This window comes from Ictidomys tridecemlineatus, chromosome Y, assembly GCF_052094955.1.
Source record: "Ictidomys tridecemlineatus isolate mIctTri1 chromosome Y, mIctTri1.hap1, whole genome shotgun sequence".
Lineage (NCBI taxonomy): Eukaryota > Metazoa > Chordata > Mammalia > Rodentia > Sciuridae > Ictidomys > Ictidomys tridecemlineatus.
This window is the reverse complement of record NC_135494.1, coordinates 15596539-15606547: the sequence shown is the minus strand read 5'-3', so window position 1 is coordinate 15606547 and position 10009 is coordinate 15596539. Positions and strand designations below refer to the sequence as shown.

General features: G+C 38.5%; 1 pseudogene; it reads right to left on the bottom strand.

Annotated features, from left to right (window-relative positions):
* Positions 1-209: 209 nt before the first annotated feature.
* On the bottom strand, positions 210-4713 carry LOC144372049 (neutral cholesterol ester hydrolase 1 pseudogene; annotated as a pseudogene).
* Between the last annotated feature and the right edge of the window lie 5296 nt (positions 4714-10009).

Sequence of the window (10009 nt, the reverse complement as noted above, 5' to 3'; positions counted from 1 at the left end):
GAATCAATTTTTCATTATGTTGTTGAGATCAATAGCTACAAATAAGATATAAAAACTATTATTGATGGGGCATATGTCAGTATAAAATGTGCAGTTTTCTATAGCATTTCAGGGGTAGAAAATTGTATTATACACTTTCCAATGATATTCATATTACTCTGTAGAGAAGGCCTATTAAAATCAATGTACAGTAAGTCAACTTGGGAATGTTTTTTTTTTTTTTCCCAGATGGAGCCATTTTATTTCCAAACATGATTTCAAACAGATATGCTTTCCATCTCCACACTGGATTTTCATTTTATAAAATATATTTTTTCCTAAAATCCTTCATAAATCTGCCTTTCCCCTTTGCAGTGGGAAGGAGGCAAGAAGTCAAAGGTTAAAAGGTCATGCATAGAATATTATATCCACACCAAGGTAATTACACAAGGGTCTTAAATTCTTCACAAATCAATGATAAAACATAAAGATTAATTTACACCTCACTACATTTTGCAGCACTTCAAGGTTTTTCTTCATATATTAATGTTCCCATTTCACAGACAACAATAATATTACTAAAAGATTATCAACTTTTCATAAAACAGGAAAACAAAACAAAGTTATACTAAAAAAAAGATCAATCTGAAGAGCATTAACATTTTTTATATATAAGAATGAACTCAAAAGGACAATGAGACTCAAGTATTTTATCAGAAATAGTGGTTGACCCCTTTTTTCTTACTCCCTTTTCATCTCAGAGAGCTAATCTGGAATTATTTTTTGTCTGTAATTATTATAGGATTTGGCTCACAATCTGGGGGGGGTGTGTGACTGTCATTTTAAGGAACTTTGTGCATGTATTATATTTCGTATTTCTTAGGAGTAGAAAAATTCAAAATAAAGTCTACTTTTAAATGGTAATAAAATAAATAAATAAATTAAATAGGGCTATAGTGTAGCTCAGTGGTAGAGTGCTTGCCTAACATGAGCAAGGTCCTGGGATCAATCTTAGGCTCACAAAAATAAAAATAAAAATAGCATCATATGAGGACGGTAACTACCATAGGGTAAGAACTAAATTCTCAATTTTTAAGAAAAACAAATCTTTGATGATGCATGTATCTGAGTATATAAAATTATAACCCACCCCCCCAACTCCCCTCCCCCTCCAGAAAAAAAAAATCACCGTAGGTCAATACAGTTTGTCCAGTTTGACAAATTGGTTGGACTTTTAGTCAAAAGACACCTTAAGGATCCAGTAATTCAGCTCTCTGATTTCACAGGAAAGGAAAAGAGGCCCAGAGATGGTCAGTGACTCACCTAAGTACCTTAGCTAGGTGGCTTGATTATTTTTATACACACACAGGAACACACAGAGACACACAGTTTCATTAACTTGTGTTTTGTACATAAAATGCTATGGGCTCTTACAATAAATTAAAAACAAGAATGTGAATTTCCGTCTGTTATCTCATTGCTGGAGGTGGGAAATACCCGTCCCCCAGAGTGAGAAGGTTCTACTTTCTTTCCACAGTATGGTGTATCACGACTCAGCTGCTGCTTCCTGCAGTCCCTAAAAGTATCATGGGGCAGAAGCAGGAGTGGCAGGAAGAAGGATAGATGCTCAACTCAAATCATATTTGACGTTTCTTACTTTGCCAAAGATGCCCCACTGGCAGTGAAGATTTACGTCAAGATAAACTTGAGTGTTGGAACTTCTAGACCTGGTTAACAGGAGAAAATGAGGGGTGTAGGCACCAGGTACCCATGTCTGCCCTTCGCCCAGAAGAATATAAGAGAGGGTTCCTCTGGCCATAAAGTGCGGAGAGAGCAGTGCGTGTCTTGTCAAAGCTATGGAACTACATGTTGAGCATCCCTTATCTGAAATACCTGGGACCAGAAGGGTTTCAAAAGGACTATATTTTTTTTAGATTTCAGAATATCTGCATCTACATAATGAGATATCTTTGGGATGGGACTCAAATCTAAACAAGAAATTAACATACCCCAAAGGTAACCTAATGCATTATTATTTTTAATAAATTTGAGCATGAAAAAAACTATCAGGGTGTGGAATTTTCTACATGAGGCATCACATCAGAATCCAAATTTGGGATTTTGGAGCATTTCAGATTTCAGATTAGGGAATGCTCAACTGTATAAATTTAGAGGACTTTAGTATGTGTGGTCAGAATTTCTAATTATTTTAACTTTTATATGTTTATAAATATCAAAATATTTTGTCCTAATATCTAGTATTATTAATTGTATTTTATCTCTTTCCATAAAATTACATGTGGATAGAATTTTAAAGTAGTATTTTTTTAAAAAATACCATTCCTCTTAATATTTATTACAGATGTCTTTCAGAAAAGCCCTATGTCTAGCTATATATATTAACATTAAATAACTTAAAAAAATAAACAATACATTGTATTATACCAAAATAGTCCCATTTTAAAGCCATATAAGTGAAAAAGTCGAGTTCTCAAGAATGGACTAGACCTTCTAAAGGTATTTTTCATAATGTTAAACTAGTATTAAATGTACTTTATTTTCTGACTATAACAAATATATATACGCACTGCTCTTAATAATTTATGCCCCAAACAGTTTTTAATGAAACAATAGGTTGTTTCATTTGTCTGTTTTTACTTATTTCATAATAGGAAAGTTGTTCTAAATCTAAATAAATTTGTTCCCAAAAGATTTCCCCAAGGAGACAGTGGTGACCAAACAATAAAAGCTTAACAAGGTGTCGCTATCCAGTGCATGCAGTCATATTTTCTAAGAATAGTTGTAGAAAGTAACTTTCAAGTATCATTTCAAGCCAGCTGGATTTAGAGATAGCTATCTCATAAAATGAACACTAAAGAGAGAACATCCTTTGAGAAACTTGTCTTGCTAGAAAGCCTTTGTCAAAATTCCCATAGGAAACAAAACCATCTACAGAGTACAGAGGGCACTTGACCCCCAGTAATGACCCAAAAGTGCACAACGTGTAACACTGCTCTGAAGCCAAAGTAAACTCTAGCGAGTTGAAGAGGAGCTTACATTTTCTTAACTCATCAAAAGTCATTTTATAATCCACAGCTGATAAATTTTTGAAAAGGACATCTTGAGAAGGGCAGGATCCAAGGCAATTTGTGGCTCCTGGTCCCACTCTCGGCAGCTGTGGATATTAACGGTAGTTGACTAAAATAGAGAACAGAGAAAAAAGGTCCACTTTGGGGCACCAAACTCAGATGTTTTTGTACTTAAGTTAGTCAGACTCATTTTTAAAAATTAGATTATCATAGAGTCAGCAGGGACTCAAGATTCTAAAACTCACAGGTATCAAGGAGGGGGTGGGGTTAGGTGACTAAAAAGTCCATGTCTTTCCAAAGCAGGTGCAGGAGGTCAGGAGGGGCTTGGGTCTTCCAGAAGTTTGACTCCTTTACAGGTTTTGATCCAGCCACTTGATGTAACTATCCCTAGTCCGGATTCCCACTGAGAAGTTGGTGGGCCAGCTCGTGAAAATCATGCACCCGTGGAAGCCATCCTCAAAGTGGTCGAGGGTCACCTCCACGCCTGCGCTCTCCAAACGCTTGGCATACATGACCCCGTCGTCTCTCAGGACGTCATGCTCACAGGTCAGAATGTAGGTCTTCGGCAGGTGCAGAAGCACTTCCTGGTCTGCGATGAGTGGGGAAGAGCGGGCATCCAGCAACTGGGGGATCTCCTGGACGATCCTGGCATTGCCCTTGGTCTGCATGACAGGCTGGTAGTTCTTTGTGATGGATGCAGGCAAGAGGGACGTCCAGTCAAGACGGGCCCGGGGGGCAACAGCCTCTTCCACGTCAAGCGAAGTGTGATTGTTCACTATCATGGCCTGCACAAAGTCGTGGTTGCCTTTGAAGTAGTCCAGCCAGTACTTCACCATGACATAGCGGGGCAGGATGGGCGTGTTCACGTTTTGATGATAAAGAGGGTGTGTTAAAATCTAAAGATTGGAGGACCGGGTAAATTAAAGCTTGCAGTTTGAGCTTATTTCTTAGGTTGGCATCTTGAACAAACTGTTGTCCAAGGGCAGCGGCCAAATTTCCACCAGCACTGTCCCCAGAAATGCCAATTCTGTCTGGGTCAACCTTGTACTTCTGTAAAACTTCTGGCTGCAGGAAGTACTTTGTGGCACGGACAACATCATGAATTTGCTCAGGAAAATAAACATTTGGGACTAGCCTGTATTCAATGGAGACAATGACAGCATTCAGTTCCTCAGCCATTATTGTGCACAGCTCATCATAATACTTGATTTTTGCACTGGCCAAGGCCCAGCCTCCTCCGTGGATATAAACAACACTGCATCTCAGCAGCTCCTGTGGCTTTGGAGAGGCTTCAAACACTCTGACTTCCACCCCATCAAAGTCAGTGTCGGTCACATTCACTTGGGCAGACGACCATGCACTTTTCTTTCCGAAAGAAACGATGATAAAATTCAGTGCAATCAAGTGATGGCTCAGTCCCAGGGAGTGTATAAGGTGACTCACTTGCTGTGCGCCCCGAAAAGTCGCGTCCAGCAGCATCAGCTTCCAGGGATCAGACACGGAGCTGGGCAGCGGGATGTAGACGTAATAGGCGGCTAGCGCCACCAGGGCGGTGAGCAGGACATAGGACGACTTTATCCTCCCCCGGCTCCACTCGCCAGTGGGTTGACAAGGAGGAGAGGGCGATACCACCTAGAGACCTCCAGCAAGTTTCTGCCAACTGGGAATGTTTTATGATTTTGAGAAAGAGTAGAGTGTATATAAAAAAAGATACTACTGTTTTAAAAATATTACCTTAAATTTATCTCTCAGAGTTTGGTTTAGGTTATTAAAATAATGAAGATACATGATTGTTTTTACCATTTGAAAATCAGTCCAGCTTGGTCATTGCCAAGTCTGATTATCTCAGAAGGTCTAATGATAGTTTTGTTTTTTTTTTTTAAAAAGTATTCTTCTACCCCCAAAAAACTAATACAAAATGCTAATACAAAAAGTATACTTCTCCTCCCAAGGATAACAACAGAACATGCATTGAAGAAGAAGGGAAATTAACACAGGTGGAAAATCTTTGGGATCCAAAGAAATATTACACTATATGTAATATTGGTGATAGTATTTCAGTTGCAAAATGTGTGATCACAGCCCCATAATCCCATCCACTTAGGAAATAAATAGGCCTGAACATGAAGTTAATATCCGACATGCCGATTCCAGAGCACTTGAAGTACAGTGGACGTGTGTGTCTGAGACATTCATTTCCTTTTCAAATCTTGATTTTTGTCGAGGTTAAATTTACATGTGATTTTTTTCTGACATATAAAACATATGTCACAAAGTTCCCAGATTTTAAATAGCCACACCTTTCTTTAGATGACTTTACTCCTTCACTTCTACTTCAATGCTAATCCATTTGACTATAACACAAATACATTTTAATCTATGATAAATTGTGTCTGTGCAACCTATTTGAAAAAGTACCAATTTTTGCATTGCTTGTGTGGAAATAAGTCTCGTTTAAAACAAATAACTCAGCAGTGAGACCCTTTTCAAAATGGTTCATATTATATTTATAGACAAATGATATTTATTCATTATCTGGACAAATGTGGCAATCCATGGGATAACTGCTCTTACTTGTAAAGCAGAAAAGGAGAGGAAATCTACCTAGAGAGATTGATATTCAAATTTTGAAAGGTGTATATTTCTAATATAGGGGTAATTTATTTCCAGGTAAAGTGGAAATAGATATTTCCAAGTAAAGCTTCTGAGTAAGCAGTACTTTGAAGGAAAAGAAAGATAAATATTACTTAGTGGGTGGTCCATGGGAGAGGAGTGTGTGTGTGTGTGTGTACTGCAGCAGTACCTCTGATAAAATTCTGCCATTATGCAAATATTAATTGAACCATTCTTCAAAACCCTTGGAGAGCCAAGGACTGAATTACCCAAAGATTTTAATATCACAGGGGAGCTGTAGTGACCAGGTAGGATGGCCCCTGGCAGTGGGCAGGAGGAAATACCATGGGCAGCAGGGCTTTAGCAACTGACCCTTGTGGTCTCACAGTCTTGGAGGCCGAAAGTCTAAGATCAACCTGTCAAGGTGACTTCTCCTGAGGCTTCACTCTGTGATTTGCAGATGAGTGCCTTCTCATTGTGTCCTTAGTTGGCTTTGTCTCTGGATCCACATATCCCTGTGTATCTTCTAATAGGAAAACAGTCCTATTAGACCAGAGCCCCCCTCCTATTATCCCGTTGAACCTCAATTACCTCTATAACAGCTCTGTCTCCACGTACATCATACTGGGCCTCCAAGTGGGGAGGGGAGACACAATTCAGTTCGAAACAGGAGGCAAGGAATGTGCACAAGTATCTTCAATATATTCAGTGGATCTCCTAAAATTGAATGGGATTCAGGAGTGGAAGACTCAGAAACTTCTGAATCTGAGAGCTGAGAGGTAGTTTGTGGGTGGAGACGGGATAGTGGGGACATTACATTAGCAGGAGGATGGCTAGGGTACAACGGAGGTAGACCTGAAGTCAAGCAGTGATTGATGAATTGCAGATTTTGAAGAAAACCCAGAGGACCCACAAGAAGAGGTAAGAATGACACCCACATGGGTAGACAGGTAGAGTCTGGGAAGTCAGTCTGAAGATGCCATATTGATCAGATGCCAATAGAAACATTTGTGATTTCTGAGCATGGAGAAACTTCATTATAAGTGATCCTAGAAGAAGCTTGGTCTCATGGAGGAAAGGAAAATGGATGGCAAGATGAGTTTGTGGGAAAAAGGACACAGGAGGAAAGATTCAGGGCACGGTCAGTGCTCTTGAGCCAGCTGAAGCTGCGGCATGGTTACCCAGGAGTTTCAAACCTCCTTGTGTCTATTTATGAGACATTTTGTTTCCAAAAAAATTCTTTCCTGAAAAGGCAGGGGAGAACTTGTGCCTGCCAAGAGCTCCCAGCCAGTTGCTCTCCATCTTGCTCTCGAAACAAATCATCAGTCATTCATCAGTCATTCCAGGTCCACAAGATTATTAAACAAAGGGGAAAATGCTCAAGGTCACCACATAAGTTATGAGGAATCCATACACACTGTCAATTCTGTTTGCTCCAAACAGTGAGGTTTGGAGAGAGTTCTAGTGCTCTGACAGGAAAGCTGGTCAATATGAAAGGTCAGGCAAATTAGTAAATGGCATATGGCAAATTAGGTTAAGGCAGGGAAGGTGTGGGAGAATGGGAAGGTCAGAAAGACTATAAAGTATGGAGGACAGACACATGCGTAGGAGAAAAAGTTGAGAGAATGATGTCATGACCTCTATTGCATCCTGCCACCCATTACATCATGTTGTGCCATATTTGTCAAGGTGCCTCAGTTTCCAGTCCTGACTTCCATGCGTAGGATGGAAGGTCATGTTAACTTCTGTGGTTCATTACATAGGAAGTGATTCTAAGAAGAGAAAGAGAAGAATGGGAAGTAAGCAAGCCTGATTTGTGTTTATATCAAGACAAAAAAAAAACAGATGGATACTTATATTTCCTGAAAGATTGACCCTCTGGCCCCAACTGAAGGGTCTCATGACTCCACTAATAATAGGGTTTGCAACTCTGCATATGTGCTGTAGCCACAGTGGTTTATAATCAGGAGAATCTAATTGCTTGTGAAATGGAGATGTAGCTAAGTAGCAGAGTGGTTCTCTAGCATGCATGAGGCCCTGGGTCCAATCCCCAGTCCTGGAAAAAATAAAATAAAATAAATATGTGTGTGTGTATGTGTACGTACATATATGTATGTATATGTGTGTGTGTGTGTGTGTGTGTGTGTGTGCTTATTTAGATCTTGTGCTACTTTCTGAGATGATGTATACTGTTTCCTTTATACTCTGTCTTTTGGAGGAATTTCTTATTTCAGTGAGGGTTACTCTTTATGGGATATATTGAATGCATGCTTTTCACTGTGTTTGTGAATAGACAAAAGATTAAAACGTGCTATTTTAAACCCACACTTCATTAGATAAATACACACAGCTGCACATTCTCAGGCACACACACAGTTCCTTTTTTCTTCCAATGAGTCCTGCTTAAAATATATGTGGTTTTATGGTATTCTCCAGTTACATATAGACTATCAGAAATGGTCCTCAAGAATAACAATACATATGATTGTTTATCTCTGCTAATGTTAAAATTTGGGGAAAATAAATTTTAAAAGAAAACAAAATTTAGACACAATAGAAAACAATAGACATAGAATTTGTAATATTGGATCTACATATACATGAATGGTGGAGAAAATATTAATTTCAAATATATTGTTTAAGTTTCCCAAAGTTTGGCAAGCATTACACATGTGTGTGTGTGTGTGTGTGTGTGTGTGTGTGTGTGTATATATATATATATATATATATATATATAGAGAGAGAGAGAGAGAGAGAGACAACATTGCTGTCGTTTGGATATTAAAGGTCCTCCAGTCATCTTGAGTCACAGGTCGCCAGGCCTATAGTGCTAATGAGAGATGGTGAAACCTTTAGGAGGTGGAGCGCTGTGGAAGGAAGTTTGGTCCTTGAAGGGGATACTGGGAACCCTGGCCTTTCTCTTCTTTGCCTTTTGGACTCCATAAAGTGAACAGGCACCCACCATGATGTACTGTGCCACCACGGGCCCAAAGCAACAGGGCTAAGTGATTATCGAGGGAAACCTCGGAAGTCTCATGACAGAATGAACTTTTCCTCCTTAAATTGATTTATCTTAGCTGTTTGGCCCTAGTAAGAGAAAGCTGACACAACAGCAACTGTGCTTATTGAGGGCCTTTACCTTAGCTTTGGCCAAGCCTTTACCTGTAAGGACTGGATCACATGAGAAGCTTTGGAGAAGGATATTTTTGAACTAAGATTTGAAGAAAGTGTTCATGGATCAATATTCTAGGTAGCCTTCAGCCGGGTGTGCTGCTTCACACCTGTAATCCCAGGTGGCTGAGACAGGAGGATTATGAGCTCAAAGGTAGCCTCAGCAACAGCAACTCAGTGAGACCCTGTCTCTAAATAAAATACAAAATAGGGATAGGGATGTGGCTCAGGGGTCCAGTGCCCTTGAGTTCAATACCTGGTACTCCCCTACCCCCCCAAAAAAAAACAAGGTAGCCTTCTTAAAGAAAAAAAATTGAGGTGATCTCATTTTAATATGAAAATTGATGTTACTGAAGACTAAAAATCAAACAAAAAGAGTTTAGTTGGAGGACAAAAAAAAGAGAATAACAATTAGATAACAAATAAGCTTAGTGATGATGAAGCATGGAGAAACATGGCAGCCAACAGAAAAAGGAAGTAATGCCCATTGCGTAGATATCTTTGGGGATCATGTAATACCAGTTATTTGTTAAGTCAACAAAATCCAAATATGAACCCTAATCAAACACCATTCATCCATTACAGCTGTGTGACCTGGAGGAAAGAAGATAGGTTCTAGACCTAGACAATGGCCATCTACACACTGACTTTGCTTTCAGTTCTTTAGTCTCTGTTTCCATTAATTATTTTCTGTTCCAGTTTTTTAAGTGCTGTGCAACTCCATTTCCTTATCTATAAAATGGAGCACTGATAGTGTGACTATGAGAATAACATTAATTAACATTTAAGACAAAATTAAAATGCTGCTTTAATCTAGCTAAACATTTTGGTATTAATTCAAATTGTAGCATTCATATTATGCATTAAAATTTTATATGTTCAATCTATAATATGAAAATAAATAATTCTTATTAATTTAAGAAAAATACACTTATGATATTTTAATTAAAATTAATTCAAACTACAGCATCCCAAAGTAGATAGTCTTTTTAATTATTGAAAAATCAATAATTAATATTCTTATTTGATGTTAATCCTCTAAAAAATTAGTTATTAAAATTATCATTTATCGTGTGTATTGTACTTTGGACAAGAAGGTAGTCAAACACTAGTATATCTCATTCTTTCAATGAATATTTTGAGAAACAATCTGAAGA